The sequence below is a fragment of the Macrosteles quadrilineatus genome, unplaced genomic scaffold (assembly GCF_028750875.1).
Source record: "Macrosteles quadrilineatus isolate MER2022 unplaced genomic scaffold, UCM_ALF_1.0 Scaffold_1__1_contigs__length_201487025, whole genome shotgun sequence".
Classification (NCBI taxonomy): domain Eukaryota; kingdom Metazoa; phylum Arthropoda; class Insecta; order Hemiptera; family Cicadellidae; genus Macrosteles; species Macrosteles quadrilineatus.
The window spans coordinates 143670200-143687765 of NW_026542594.1; the positions used below are offsets into that span (position 1 = coordinate 143670200).

Sequence of the window (17566 nt, forward strand, 5' to 3'; positions counted from 1 at the left end):
CTCTACAGATATACCATACAGATATACTATAAACACTATAAACACTTCCATGTTTATAGCGATTTATCTGCAGTGTTGTAAAAGGGAGGTTTTAAGTAAAATACTATTGTTGTTGATTATGGTACGTTGATTTTATACGACCTTGACATAGCGCACATATAAAAGTGTTTTTCAATCGTATTTTAAATAGCGGTTGATGTTGAGCCCGGATCAACGACTAATGATCAATCAATAAGTTATCTAATATTTATTTTTAATTAGTGTCCATTACATTTCATATTCGCATACATGGTGTACTAGGTACGTGTGGTCAGGATAAAGCAAGTAGAAAAAGTACTCATAATAAAACATTAACGTTGTGTAAATCGCTCGATAGTGGACTCGCCGCGGTCAACTGAAACACCGCTGGCAACATTGAGCCCAATTAACCAAGCAATTCTGGATATTTCATTTTTCTTTTTCCAAACAAATAGAGGACACGTATGATGTTATCGAGTTATACAATAACTAATTATACACCATAATCCGTATCAAATATATACCTTTAAATGAAATTAGTAAAACTCCGCTACCTTATTGTGTGAACGTATTAGTTAAATGTTGTTATGTGATGACCCAACTATTAAAACTACAACATTGAAGAAATCAAGTAGTCAAGTTGCACAGGGATGAATTATTGAGAAGGATAATCTCATTTAACATCCTTGGTAACGAGTCAGCTGTTATTCTGTGATCGTGCGGAGACTTGCTTCAGGTCGCGAATAATGAAGTGGAGTTTTAAATACAATGTTGTGATAAATTATACTCGTACTATTCCATACATTAAAATGCAGTTGGTCTGGTTGCCGATTTATGCAAAAGTGAAAACAGACATCCCTTCTTTAATGTCTCATGCTAAAATATTAGTATATTTTTCATAACAACACTACGGAACTTTTTTATGTAAAATAATGTAAGCCTTTGGTTCTCCACATGTGCACAATTTTATTAGACATAATAAGATTCAACATTACAAACATTTACCTACTGTATTTTTTATCCTTATCATGTTTTTTGACTCAAAAAAATGCATTGCACGTTCAGAGTTAAGACAGTCCACCTATTTATTTTGAGAAGTGACAATGTATTACCTTTCTGTCAATGTAAAACAACAAGTCACCGTGTGACGTCAAATCAATTAAATAGTTTATATGATGTAACTAAAGTCGGACTTATACGAGTTAAGTTCCTTTTATAGTTAGTTACTATAACTACAAAAAGGTCAAAAGGTCCCACTCACAATATTGAATGTTTAACCATTTCCTTGCCAGAAGATCTGAGCATTAGCCTAAACTAAAAATAATTTTTCCAAGTGATTTTCAAATCTACAATTTAAAATAAAGTTCGGGATGCAGAAGAATACAACACAAACCTGAGAGATTTCAGTATTTTACTCAAAACTTATTTTTTTTTTTTGCTTATTTTTTTCTTATACCTCAGTAATGAATATTCTTAAAAGGACGAAATTTTTGTGCAACTACTAACGAACTAAGCTTTTTTGGAAGGGTCACTTGTTTTATTGACAGTTTTCTTATATTTAATGGAGTAATATCAGAAACCTCAACAACGGTTCCGCAGTTTATAATCTACGAAATTACAATGAATGATGGCGGAATTAAATAGTAACAGTAATTATTCCCATAAGACCACTTGTTTTATGGATCGAACTCTATATTGCCCAGTTGAATAATAAAACCGCAAACAACCGTATCAGATTATGTCACGAGCTGCGTGTCGACTTTGCCAAGCTCCGTCGCCTCGCCACTCGCCCGCTCTGCCTTTCTACAGGTGATACGTTTCAACAGCTTTACTACAGCTTGCGTATGCCAAACTTACACGCGATAGAACATATTATATAGATAAGTGTAACTTACTTTGGTAAAATTCGTATTTGGTGATCAATAAGCGAAATAAGTGTTTTTATTTTTTGTTTCTTAGCCAAAAAGATGACTAACCTGTTTTTTTAACACACCTTAGTTTTTACCTTGTGGCGCTCTCATGTATACACTGCCCAAATGTGAAAGTTACACTAAATAAAGCCCTGACTCCCCAGCGACCAAGGAATTAAATTTTAATTGTGTGGTCTCTGTGACTTCCAACGAATTTTGTTGTACATTTGGATGTAAAAATTAGGAATCAAAATTAATTATCAAACAAAGAACAAAGAGCAAGTGGGTTGGATACTATTTCTTCTTTATAGTCAGCTGGGGAAGAGAGTGTGAGGTACATTTGGAAACTTTCTTATTTTATGTTAAATTTCTTAGGCCACTATAAACTAATGGTTTCAACGAACAACGATATCTCTATTATAGTAAATAAATGATTGGTGTATAGTTTGGTGAAGTACATGGAGAATAGGAAAATACATTCGTATGTAGTACGTGTACAATTCTCTAATAACATTCCCTAGCATAAAATGGACTAAACCACTAATTGCTCGGAGCGAGCGAAGCTCTTTGAGATCAGAACTTGTGCATCATTAAAAAAAATTTAACATTGACCTTATGGGTTGCAATGATGGTTACCAATTAAAAAAACAACGTAGGCCCTAAGTCCATCAAGGCACGAAGAAAATCACATTCATCCAATTAACCCTAAAATTAACCATTATTGTCCGCTGCAATTGTGAACAATCAGTTATAATAAAAGTGTTTTATGTCATTCAAAACTAAACTATATATTTAAAAATATATATACTACTTTCATCGATGACAGGTCAGACAGTTCCATTACAATGTACAATGTATGTGACGAAGTGTACCTCTAGGAGGCAGCGATAACAGTTTGCCTCAGATTCCCAACACTTGGGGAAGCGATCAGATCAGGCGCTCCCTGGGGACAATCCCTCCATTTCTCTTCCCCTGCTCGACTTGAAATCATTCAACAACTTTTAAAAATAACGTTAGCTATTTTTGTTTAGAGATCTTTTTTTTAGGAGTTACTAAAAAACAAAATGGTTTTAATCAGGAATGGTAACGATAAATCTTTTGGTCGTCTAGTTAAATAAAAAATATCTTGGAATGCGGTAAAGTTATTTCAAAATAGTCTCATCCTAAAATCATAACATATTGAAATACTGTAAACAACTAAATGTATAGGCTACCCATATGATTTTAAAGTCATCGAATATCTGTATTTATTTTCACTTTAACACTCATTGCCAAGTGAAAGTTATTCCAGTATGTTATAAAGTTTGCCATTCAAACTGTACTAGCGATCAGTACTAACTCTCATTAATTATATCGTATCCTTAAGTAAAATTTAAGCATTGCCATACGAAGGGGAACTGCAGAGTCGGAAATATTTAATATTGCCTGAAGTACAAGCGATAAATGTATAGTGAAAACATGTATTAAATAATGTAACGGCGTAATCAACTGCGTCAACGTTTGTGTTGTTTCGTTCCATGGCAAATTATTAATGGCTTTCGGTTATAACACCATTGGCATGTTTCATAAAATATGTTAGTTGTATATTATAAAGGTTTTAATCATTTCATTTTTACGCGGTTTTTACGTTTTAACTAGCGGTAAATACATTTCAGGCTATGCCTTTGATTGTTATAAAACGTGTCTACTACATTTTAACTAATTAATTAAACTATTCACTTCTTCACTCTTTCATTCGATGTTTTCTTTTATTTAACTACAGTAAGTTGACGTTTAAAATATTTTAAAGTTAAGATTTGTATTATAGACTATAACAAATAAATGCAATCTTACCTAAATATAAAATGATATTATTGTTTACTAAAAGGCTTAAGTGATTTGTAATTTCATTAAAAAGAAATTGTATAGTGTGTACAATCCATAACAGCAATAGAAAAACAATAAATACTTTAAACCCCAAAAATAGAGAGAAAACTGTAAAAAATTTATGCATTTATATCTGCCTTATATAATACACTCACTATGTAGACTATCCTATATAAATTGTACCAAATCCTGTTAGGGGATGTCATCTTCCAAAGAAATCCGAAAAAACCTGTTTGTGCTCCATGTAATGAGAATTCTAGAAAGATTGCTTTATCCAACTTATTGCAATTCACTAAGCTCATGGCAGAGTTAGCTAAACACACGGCATAGTAAATTATTTGTCCCTGCAGCGACAGAATATCCAGGGTGATTGAGGCTAGCCGTGTAAATTAGTCAATTGTGTCCCACCTCTGTGCTATTGTTGTGCTCAGTTGAGAATTGGCTATCACAAGAGACTAATTACCGGATAAATAAACTCATAACTGAGCTAACCGCGCAAGTAAACAAATACCAATTAGTAACACAATGCAGTTCTCCTCTACGAAGCTTATGGCAGTCGTATACTGTAGTTGAATCACTTAACGTAACGTAAGTATTGTTCAGCCACTAGTGAGACGGTTTGGCACTTACGTTGGTATGTAAGTCCAAACGATTTTAAGTCCTTTTTTAAACTACAGCATATGCCTTTTTTACTTTGCTAGGGTGAATAACGATGCTGCCGCAAAGTTGTCCAAAGCTGTCCACGCAGCTATAAAAAACCCGTCGTTTGGTAATCCAGTCAATATTACATTATCAGTAAAAAATATTAAAATAGTAACCAGACAGGTTTTTGAAGAGTTAAATCGTATAATACATCTCATAGTGTAGTGTCCTAGTAGTGTTCTACTACAACGGATCGTATAAATGGGTTAAATATAAACCATTTATATGTAATAGATCTAATCTATATTTATGAAAGAATTTGTTGGATTTGTGTGTGCGGCAAATAGACACCTAAATATTTATTTTTACAGGCATATTGGGTATCAATAAAAAGGTCTTTTCTCACGATGTGTCATTTGCGTGTTTGGTTTAGGCCTGTATCCCGTAAAACTCCTTTGTTCTATAGGCTTTTAAAATTTCATAGTTTGTGTGTAACGTTATTTGTTAAACATTTTTGAAGAAAATGACTTCCGTTAGATTTTGTATTTTCACTGTAGGATATGTTTCATTAGTATTTGTAATTTTTTAAGATACCTGGAAGAGATCGCATACGCAATGAAAATAATAGGTATATGATGAGAAATACACGTTTTAGCCCTTATAAACTATATATCAAATATATCACCGATATTGAAGTCACGAAGTGACGCTAGTTTGTGTGAACAAAAAACCTTTTACAAGTATTAAGTTTTGGTTTCGTACACCCGATAAAAATTGATTTGGTTATACGTTTTCATCAATCATTATTCAAAAACAGTCCATTTCCATATAGCTGAGATCTTCGAAAATTGTCCATTTCCATACACCAAAAACAAATAGTGATCAGCTGACTTTTCCTGACATAAACATTACTTTCGCTACACAAACAATACTTTGCCTGACATCAACAAAGTTGCAACTGAAGTTCCCGGTTAGCTCAAAAGGAGTGAACACCATTGTGTTTTAATTAAAAATACATTGTTTTGGCAGTTTGTTTATGTTCAATCAGCAGAATTTTACAGTTCAATTAATTGTACAGCCGTATTGTGTTAGATTAGAAAAATGAATACATTACGAAATATCAGATATTTTTTTTATGTTTGATAAAGTAGATTTATCATCGTGATAAAAAGTATTGTTTAATAATCGTCACGAAAGTCCCATTTTGGGGCTCGATAATGTTTCCCATGCTCGACTCGCATGTAAAACACTATCTCATCCAAAAATGGGCCACTTTCGCGACTAGTAGTGTAATATACTATTGCCTACAATTTTTGTTTGGCCTATGTAAAAGAAATGAGTGTTTTTCTATTGATGGTAACAGTGCATTAATCATTGCAAAAATTATACATGCTTATTATATTTTATCTGTTTTTAACCAAACACATCGAAGCATTTAGTTAACTTATAGGCCTATAGCTTATTTTATCCCCCTAACTTACCCAAGGGAATTTATTTTAAGCTATTCCGTTTTGGAAGAAAAAAGTACGAAATTCACTTACGAAATTTTACAATCTGCAAAACGTACCTGTAACATAAGTTTAATACATCTCATTATTTAGACAGATCATGAATGTTAAACATAGACAAATTTCAGTCATTATTGTGTGCAAGAGAGTTCTACCGGGTAGAACTAAACATAACTATCTTGACTGCTCTACGTGGGCATAACCTTGAAATGAGCTGGTCACGTGAATAAACCACGCCAGGTCGTAATTGAGTGTTTGAGACGGTTTAAAACATTAACATGCAGTTTGCCTCCCCATCACCCCTTCACCGGTGTAGGCTGTCCTCGTCACTTTGGAGGACCTCTAATTGAAACATAACATACAAGCAGTCAGCAGGTGCTCGGTAATCCCTCTGTACATGCTTCAGTCTTCTACCTACGTTTGAAATGTAAACTAATAACTAGAATTAGTGAATGTTTGGAAAACGAAATCAATGTAAATTACTAACATGACACAATTGATACGTGCTTAAACAACTTACACTGGATTCCCTGCAATTGGTCAGCATTATACTCCTTCAATTATGAATCTGTATATTTTTGTTTAGGTTGTGTTGTATGCTTTACACAGTAACGTATTTTTAAGGCCACTTCAACGTAGACATAAAAGAAATACTTAATTCGAGCAAATGTCGTTCTTTAAGGTGTCATATTTATAATGAAGGTTATTTATATTATTTATTTTAACTAAATAATTAAAATACGACTCTCCTTAATGAACTACACGATATAACATTCTGTTATGTGTAAAATCCTTGTTGTTTTACATTTCTAAGGCGTTGGCATAAAATGTAAAGTGTACCTGTTAGAGCAAGTTGCAGCGTGCTAGAAGTGCAGCTGGTAGGACAACTGTTGTTGGCAACACACAGTCCAATTATCAAGGATTGTTTTGTGATACCGCGTATCACAAGTACAGCAGAGTGCCAAGCCATGTAACATATGGCTCTGTCATTGGCGAATGAGTGACTACAAGCAGCTTCAACTATCAATAAAAGGTTCACAGAACCCGTGTTTCAATATCGGCCGCATGCCGATGCTATATCGGGTAATTGAAACTCAAACAAACTACAAACTATAAACTGCAAAACTCTGCAAGCAATCACTTTCATTTTAGATATAAAATTGTTACATTTCTAAATCTACCCTGAGTATTTATTAGTCCGATTTATTTATCCGAGACGGGAGGGATCTCAAGTTAAAAGACTTTATTTCGTAACACCGAAAAATAATAGAATTTCCAAAATGTTTGCAAAAACTATATAACTCAAAATCTTTTCCATACAAATATTCAATACTCTACAAAAATGCCAGTCCACTCTACAATGTTACAAATTTTGATAGGAAACATGTTCAACTTAATGGATAATTTAGACTGTTAAGTAAAACATGTTTCATAATGTTGAAATAAGCTATTTTACAGTACAAGGTTAATATTTTGTGAACTTAGGTACAGTAATATTTAAGTACAGTATAGATTGAATGGAGATGGCTCAAAGTGAAGGCACTTACAAGCTGCTATTACATACTTAAACTTTTGTTTACATATTTTAATAAAACAGTGTATCTAAATTATTAGCAGATAGAATTTTTCACAAGTTTTATATTTTAATTTATTAAATATCAACAGTGAAGGAATCCATCAAAAAAGTTTACCATCGTTTAAACCACCAAAAAAAATATAAAATTAATAATGTGACTCGAAGAAGGTGCTTTTATTGATTAAACTAAATTTAAATGGTGGATAGAATAAAACGTAATCAATTTAAATCTATAATAATACCAATGATTGAAATGGAGTTTTATATTTTTAATTATGAAAATAAAGTATGGAACTGAGGAATATTGACATTTTATAAACTTTGTTAAGATTCCTGGTCTTAAATAACGAAACTGTTAGTTGTACACCTAGTCTTTTAAATTAGGAAAGTTGCAAAATATCTTTAAACATGAGCTTTCAACATCTGATAGAGCAAGGTAGTAAGGTTGTATTATATGGGAAACGCTCTTGTACTGTAAATGGGAAATGCTTATGGTTGCCGTAAAGGTAACAGAATAAAATACTCAACTGAGGTCACTAAACAAGGAACTCTGTTTTACAAGGAAATACGTTTTTGCAATATCATGGCAAAGGGTTCCTAAATAAAAATATTTTAATCTGGTTAAACACAAAACTACGTTTTTACCTAGTGTCTTACTCGATATTGTAAATTGGTGATTGACAAACGTGAAGATAAAAACATTGCATGTAGAAAGGATTTGGATAAATTATTCCTAATAATGTATTCTATTGCCATCCATCATATAATTAAAACAAAAATTAAAAACTATTTCCTGTGAAATAAAAAATAAAAATTGTCTATATGGACCTAAAATAAAAAATAGTAACCTATATTTTATTACTAGGGCGTAAGTGTCTCTTCCAACCCGTGCTCAAGTTTCACGGGAAATGGGCGAAGGTTGAAAAGGCCCTTTTTGCCCTTGAAATGAACTATATTATCTTTCGTCATATTGCATCATTATATAACAAACTAAGCTCGAAAGTCTTGTCATGAAAATATAACCTACATTGTGACCTATATCGATTGTGTTAGTGTATATTATAATATCGGCACGTCGAGCTATTGTGTAGGAGGCCCAACTGAAAAAAACAATAAGCAGTTGTGATAAATAAGCTACAACTGATAAAATCAGTCGATACATAGTTTTGATAAATGCGATTGCTTATAATCGACGTTTACAACAAATGAGTTTACAACAGCTAACTTTAAACAAATGCTTTTTACTCCCTAGGGTTGGATCTTTAAATATAATGTGTATATGCGTGTGTTTCAACGTATATCCTCACAACCTAACAAAACCAAACATTGTGTAACATTCAATGTGAAAATACCTTAATGAAATAAAATAACAGCTATGCTTTTGAAATGTACAGCTAAAATAATTATGTTAAAACAATCTTAAAGTCAACCTTGTTTTTGATGTTTTTCAAGAGCATAAACCTTTTATTCTGAGGATTTTAGGTTATTTAATGCTACGAGTTTTCAGATACAACTAAGTAAGAAACAGCATAGGTCCTACCACTAAAAGTTTTAAAACTCCAACCGGTGACCTACAGAAGCCATTGTAACTTTGAGCGTGTAATCAACGCTTTTGTCCCCAACACTTGACTCCCGACTCTTAAGAGCCATTACCTTGGCACTGTACTGCTGACTGTGGCTACATTATTGATGTGTGGCATTGGTCCGAAAATCATTGCTACGAAAGGCATAACTCCGAAGTGAGTCTTTTTATTGAGTTTTCTGGGACTTCTGTCATTTGTTAAACACTCTTCATAGATATTTGGGACTTGTTGATGCAACACGAATTCCTGTGATGCTAAGACACGCTTTTACCGAAAGGTACAACTCCAGAATGAACTACAATAAAAACTATGTTAATTTAAATATAATCTAAACAATACTTTTTGAAACACTGCTTAGTAAAAAAACTTAATTATTGTTAGAACTTTTTATAGTTGTATAAGCAATGATGACCAGAATACTTTTTAGACCGTGGTAATAAGGCTTTCATTAAAGATTAGTAGGCGTTAAAACCGAAGGACATAAATGCAAATATATGTCTGGTACGTATGCTTTTCATACCAGTGCATGGATAATGGCATACGCCTACTAATATCTCTGATATCGGTACTGCACTGTTGGCTATTCCTGATTTGTACGTCTATCGTCATCAAAACTCCCACCTTCTTCTTCAATTTGACATAACAGTATCTAGCCGTCCAAGTCTCTAAGTGTCTAAGTGTCTAGTCTAATCTAAATCTCTAAGTCTCTATTTAAGTGGTTTGTGGCAAACATAATGGAATTCAGCCATTGATTAATAGAAGATTTTTATTTTAACTAAGGTTATTTTTATAACTAAAAAATAGAAGGTTAGTTTCGATCTCATCTTTAAGTTTAGTTTTTTTTTTTTTTTTTTTAAATCTCAAAGGAACAGTTGTTAGTAAGCCACGTCTTTAATTTACATTTTTTTAAACAGGTTCCTTTAAGAGTATATTGATGATGCAGTCTATGCATTGTAAAATATATTTGTTCACAAAACAAATCCTGTATGTGGGGACATGTGCTCTATCAGTAAATCCAAGTAAACATGCATAGCACCTGCTGAATATGAATTAACACATTGTTTATTTGTTTATTTTCATATTTTTACCAGCACGACTATCTATGTACTATTGTATATTTATCAAGTATTGTTGTTAAAGATAAACGCGTTTTATATCTATCACAAAATTATATATCTAATATTATTGTTTATATCATAATTCTTGACAAAGCTTATCATACTTATAACCATTTATTTCGAATATTTGTGCCTCACTTAGACTTAGGCAACGAATCTTGTATAATTCTTTATGATTCATCTGAGTGGATAGTTGACCGCAGTCTGCAGTGGTCAGAGAAGCTGGCCATTGACAGTGAGTGTGTGGGACAGGCAGATATCATTGTGAGGTTCAAGCGTCAGTAGTTACCATTGTCAGTTTTACGCCATTCACCAAGTGATTGCAACAGATCGAATTATTATTTTAATCCTAAAAGTACAAATTTCTGTAATTACGAAGTCAATATAATAAACGTACATTAAACATGACCACTTTTCATCTCAAACAGCTTTAATACGACCAAGAATAAAATAACTTATGTTGTCAATAATAAAATAGCCTCTAGAAAAATATATTTAGTTAAAACTTTCTAAGAAAACTGATAACTCAACAAAAAATAAATCAAAAATTAAATAAATCTCTGTATGCATGATTTGTTACTGGTTTGTTTTCCATCCACACATATTTCACCTGACGGTCTCGTTTAGGTTTTAAAGAATATTTTTTTTACATTTTATGGTCATTCGATTACCTATTTAAAAATACGTGTTCCAATTAATTAGCAGCTAGCATTTATTTATTTTTTATTTTAAATGAACACTAACTGTTATCTACTGATATATCAAAGACAGGCCACACTGCTGTCTACAATTGGTTATCTGGCAGAAGCAGGCTACATATCACGATCGCATCACCTCAATATGCGTTGAGTATCGATAGCTGCAATAGTATTAGAGGTACTTGATAATGTAGTCTAAAATATAACAATATCAGTGAAGTAGCAGTTTAAGAAAACATTCTATTAATTCACTATAGTGTAAATTTCCTCAGAAATCTTTCAAATAACATAAACTTCAATAATTAACTTTAAACAGAAAATACTGTATAGATAAAAATGGAAGCCAATTACAATTTGAATAAGAATTATAAAGGGTAAAATGATTTTTCTTTGTCCATGTAAAAACATTTAGTTGCAAGTGCCTGAACATGAAGCCGTTTTATATTCACGATTGATTGAGTTTACCTTAACGTATGCTGTTGACACTTTCAGCACTATAATAACAGTTCGAGATATATGTGAATAAAGGAACACATTTTTTTGGAGTATATAATACCAGAAGTATGTTCTGTGTAAGATCGTTTATTGAAGTTCCATAAAGAAAATTAAGTCAGTTTTGAACCATTAAAAAGATTTTTTTTTAAAGGTTTTTGTTGAATGATTGTTAACCGATTATAAAGCCAAGCTTTCAAATTGGAGTTATCATAAACCTAAACGCCTTCAAAACACGTATAATGTAAGTTTTATTTAATACTTTATGAATGCTGATCTCCATGCTATGGTTATTGAAAGAATTTACATTGCAATTTTTACCTGACTCACGTTACGTACCTAAACCATAATGTAACTTTATGACTTATCAAGTATTATTCATTACATCAGTATCGATGCTCGTCTGTCACTCCAGTACAGTAACACATCGCGATACAACTGAGCCAAGATGGGAGAGCGAACCTGCCACTAATTAGAGGCCGAGTAACGAGTTATTTGCCTCGGTTCCATATTTCAACTGGAGGTTCCATCTATTTGCCTTTCAGTTTAGGGAGAAAGCTTACAAGTGTACTTTCAAGTGTATTGAAGCTTCCACACTAAGAAGAAACATTTCAAATTTTTTACTGGAACTAACTGTTTTCGATGCGAAGTTTTGAGTTGCTACATTGTAAATATTCTTAAACCTTGTAGAATTCGTGGTTTTCTAAGTAAGCAATAAATTGTAATTTTATTGTTTTGAGATCGCATTTGAAGTAATTTCACAGCTAATGGTTACATACATTGTTATAATTATATTGTTGCGATTGGTCACTTATTGTCATCATACAAATTAATAATTTTTCAAAAAGTACCGAAGTATATTAGCCAATGCCTTAAGGATTTAGCCCTCATCTGAATTTGTCGACAACAAAATGCATTTGGGTGTTTTGCTTTCCTAGTGGTTAGCGTCTCGGACTTCGGTGTGGGTGGGAAGGGTTCAATTCCCGGCAATCCACAAAACTTTAATGGGTTGGACCGCTTTCCCTTAAGAGTTTTTAAGCTAAAATAGCTTTATTGGCATATATGGCTTTATATCGCATTACACTGGTCATTAATACATATAAACTACATTAACTGTTATTATAGCTCATCGGAGTTAAAAGTATTTAAAAAGTGTAAAAACTAATATTTAAGTAGTTTGTCGACACCCTTTTATTTTACCTATTTGATAATAAGATAACATTCACCTTTGCTAAATGGGTATGATAAAATACTTCTTGTTATAAAAGGTGGGTCAGAGAAGTAACAACACTCCATATGGATATTCATAACATGGTGCCAAGGAAATTGTTAAGCTACTATTTCACTGTGCCATAGGAAGCCAAGCAGTCAGTACAAGCTCCGTATTGACAGATAACATATGTGTTAGGAGGCGGTGTGTGATCACCCATTGACAAGATTGTAGCATCACTCCTGCCTGCAAGACGTGAGGTTGATCACGTTAAGCCTATACGTAAGCTCCAAATATAACATTAAAATAACGTTTGTTCGTTTTCTATTCAAGTGTCAAGTTTTTAGAAGGATTTCTTGTTAACGTTCTAGGTTACAAATGATTGTAATGTAACACAATATCGGCATTATCATTATTTTATAGAATCAAAAATACAACAGCTGTAAGCATAGAGTATTTAGTGGTTAGGATAAATACTACGATATTAAACCAACAGGAAATAGGCATTGGTTCGAGGGTATGTTAGAAATCTTTTTATATTCTAACGTAAAAAATGTGAAATTTTAAATATTTTTTGACTGATTTTTATACGTGTATTTACGATTGTGCTGTATATGGATATGCAGAATGTTTATTTTACTTTTATTGACCAATTAGGCCTACTCTACTTGTAAAGATATTAGTTAATATTTAGATAAAATTAACATTTTCATGACCAAGCGAAAGAAGAATAATTTTTGCAAGCTATTTACAATTTATGTTGGGCAACGAAACAGAGGTAGTAATTACATCAGAGAAGGTATAACAATAGAAGCTAATTAATCGTTACTTTCTCCAAATGACAATTCTAAATATTGTCCATTGTATTTAATAGTGGTGGGTTAACAGTTTGATAATGTTTGTGTAGGCTTAGGAAGTATTTAAATTTTTGTTGAATTAAAGAAACCGCTATAGTATTTTACATCGTTAGAAGATTATTATAGTTTCTAAAATATTACATTAAACAATCGTACGAATAAGGCTGACTATTTTGAAAACCACCAATCTAAACGTACTGTACAATGCTATAGGTAGTTATTTTAACCACCAGTAAGGTGTATATTTCCACCAAAAATGATTAGAAAAAAATATTGTATTCCCTCTTACATTTTTTTTACCAAAAGGCCCCCTCCCCGATTGATTTGATTTTAAGTGTATAGGATGTTATTTTTGCTATAAACAGTGTCATCGAAAAAGGTTTCATGATTTCAAAGCTTAATAAAAAGGCCCTATTAATAGTAAAATATTCAGAAATGTATTAAAACATGCATAAACTCATAAATTTTGTTACATACTTTATTTACATATTCTTAAAGTAACCCCATAAAAAAACCCAACGGCGGCGTTAAACCACCAACGATGTAAATAACTACCGGCCAACACTGAGCCACTGATCCATGAGTTGTTTATATAGTTTTAAATCACGGCCACCTTTTTCGATGGTGTAAAAAGAACTATATTTTGTTCTTTCAAGGTACATGCAATAAACCCACTCTTCCGTTGCTAAAAAGGATGATTTGATTATATTTGACTATATGTTATTGTACAGATAATCAGTACAAAATAGTTCAGTTTGAAGTAACTATTTTTGAACTTGTCCAGTAGAATGACATAGTTTGCCACAAAACAGGGTAATTTACCTACTGAAGATTAACCGTAGATTACAGTAAGTGTTACCGAGCTCGGCAGACGGATTACCGTAACAACCTGTTACTGCAGACTGTGTCTACTGTCTAGTCCTGGGCGATTCATCCCTAGAGGATAAGGCTACAACTAATGGCTTTGTCAGATTGATTATGTCTTGGTAAAAGTTTGTTTGATTATTAATTGAAATACCAGTAAGGAAGTCCATATTATTTGATTAAAGATGCATTTAAAATCAATTTAAGTCATAAACTGTTTATAACAATATTTTCTTTAAACTCCCTTAATTTTAATTTCAGTGTGTTATCAAACCAAGTGTGATACATTAACCTATTATTAATAATTTGATCCTATAGATGTGATCAAACAAGACTATGTAAGGTTATTCTCAAAGATAGTCAGTTTTATCGTAACCAAACTTCTAATGATTGGGGAAACTAGAGTCAAAAAGATATATTTTGTACATTTTGTTAGGAAGGAAATAGCTGTAAGATTTGTGGCCCTGATCCTAAAATCCCATTCTTCGTTGATTCTATCAATTATTTGGATATACATAAAAGTTAATCAAACGGATTTCAATTTGAACAAAAATACCTTATTATAGTTTTCAAAAGGAAAACACATTAAAAGATTACTTAAATTAATTATTAAAATTTATTAAATTTAAAACTTTTCCTCACCGTTCGATACGTGTTATCTTGTCATTAATTAACTCGCATGGCAAAAAAAATTTAAGTTTGATCCTGAAAAAATCTAGTTACTGTATTGGTTTTTTAGGTCCTGAACTAGACGCAAATGCCCTCGCTATAAAACCAGCTGATTGTAATCAGTAGCAAAGCTATGCATTAATTCCAACAATCGTCCCTCATATATCCCCTCATGTATCGGCGTCGTATACAGTATATCAATAGTTATTTGTGTAACTAGTGGTGAAAGTGGCACTTTGCTGCACACGAGAGCAATGTTTACGCACGAGCCGCAGGCGAGTGCGGAATGATCTCGAGTGCAGCAAAGGCCTTTTTCACTCGTGTTACACATTATATTTTTCCTACAGTCACTATAAAACATAAATAAATATAGTTCCGTATGTTTTTGTAATTTGAAGTGGTTTCCGCGCCTAAAAAAAATGCTTTAAAGGTATTTTCTTGTTTATTAAGACCGTAGGAATGTTTTAAAAACGTTTAAAAGAAAAGTCCAGAAAGTTCAGAAATACCAAAACTATAAACACGAAATGACAGGTTAAATCGTAGTTATAATAGTCAATCAGCTGTTCATAGTATTATCATCTTTAAGTGTTGCCAACCTATTTCCAAGCGTACACGGATTACGTGCATAATAAAACCACGCTGTTTTGTGTTGTTTGGTTGGAATCCTGATGTGCGGCAAAGTATAAACCGTGCGGCAAAGTATAAACCGTACGGCAAAGTATAAATATGCAGCAATTAGCAGCTTTCTGTACTATAAACAGTACAGGGAAGCCAACTTTGTCGGGTGACTGTAGGAAAATGTAATTTGTAAGTCATTATATTTTATTCTTATATGCAGAAATTTAATTATTTGCAACCTTTCTATATAAAAAATGTATAGTACACAATTTAGGTACTTCGTATAAATGTTGGCTTGCCAGTTTTAACTTAAATCAGCTACATAATCAACATTGCCGTTACCGGTGCCGGTTACTCTGCGATCATTTCCCTAATTGCTCCCGTAACAGGTTATTTGACCTCTTGCTCTGATATCAACCACTGTTAGGAACACTATGATATAACCTGTTAAACTAGTGCTTAATGAAGTTGGTCGTTCATTGCGGAACTATCAATCGGTTTCCAGCAAAATGTTTACGTCGTATGCACAGGAATAAATTCATGTTTGAAATTGCATCAATGACTGTGACAATTTCACTATACCAACAAAAGATACGGTATGTAAAATTAAAAAACATTTACTATGGAGGGTAAACATTTAATACACTTTACAGGGTTAAAAACCGGAAGCTGTTTGACCCATTCTTGGTGTGTGCTTAATAATTATGTTCAGTTGAAGTTTTCTAATATAGACAGAAGATAGGTTGCAATAATCAGTTCAGCTCAGCCTAGAGTGTGTGTTGTTCTCATGGGACGCTGAGATAATATTTTTCATATATGGTTACCAACATTTTTAATTTTGACTTAAAGTTATTATAAGTCCGGTAAAATTGCATAAATAACAACTTAATTTTTCACTACCATTCAATTTTTAAATAATAACATCTTAAATTTTTGAAAGTAGCCATAAAATAGTCATAATTAATTACTCTAGTTTCAAATAGATGCATGCAGTAAGTCATAGAAAGGTTTGAGATATTATATCAGGCTGGGTAGGACGGGCTATGCATTTGTAGCTAACCTGTCCACGATGTGTTTAGGAAATAACGTGTCAACAAGTTTGGCAGAAACCGATTTATAACCGCATATATTATCAAGGAGCTTTCTGCAATCAATGCTACTGTTTTCTGTCCCACTTACACGCTAACTTATATGATGGCAAACGTTTATCACACTTGGTGCAATTTTGTCCCTTTTCTACAATTTATTTCATTACAAACAACAGACATATACTAAAATAAATAAATTTGATGATTTCAATATAATAGTTTATTTCTTTAGATGTGCTCATTATGAGCCATGCTCAGTTTTCTCAATGTTTTGTAACCGTTAAAGAATGTTATTTGATTTTATAAAAAATTCTTATTTGCTTTAATAGTACCATTTGGTAATTCGTGTTAAGGGTTTCAGCATCATCTATTTCCATTTTTGAACACAGTTTCTGTGATAAGTCAAAAGCTAGTATCATTAAAACACCATCAAACGTCCAAAACAGAGCCGAGTCATAATGATTCGGCCAAACTCGATTATATTTAGCATGACCTATCAAAACCTTTTCCCCAAAAACTAGTAGTAAACTCACTAAAGTCGAAATAGAAAAATTTAAAAACTTTCAACTGTTGAATTTAGACGTGCTGATATTTTTGTTTTTAATGTATATATTTTTGACGTAGCTCAGTTAAATTTGTTTTGGTTCTGGCTATCATTGGATATTGTCTACAAAAAGTGGTTCGTTATATACATTTTTTGTATTAATACCTTTTCCTTAAAATAATAAAATAAAAAATATGAAGATTTTGTATTGCTGTCAGTTTAAACAACGAAGTCAGAGTTATTTGCATTTGTATTTGACCAAGAGACAACACCTAAGAATCTGTGTGGAGTCTTGAATGAATTAT

The 17566-nt window shown here is 32.4% G+C and overlaps 1 protein-coding gene across 3 annotated transcripts in view; it reads right to left on the minus strand.

Annotated features, from left to right (window-relative positions):
* Window positions 1-17566, minus strand: part of LOC128986083 (tachykinins) — an 85509-nt gene that overhangs the window by 27600 nt on the left and 40343 nt on the right. The window contains exon 1 of one of the 3 annotated variants that reach the window (XM_054406214.1): window positions 6785-6871. The exons of the other annotated variants lie outside the window; for them this stretch is intronic. The gene's annotated coding sequence lies outside the window, so the exon portion shown is untranslated. Of the gene's footprint in view, window positions 1-6784; window positions 6872-17566 lie in introns of those variants that run through there. 3 annotated transcript variants of the gene reach the window in all.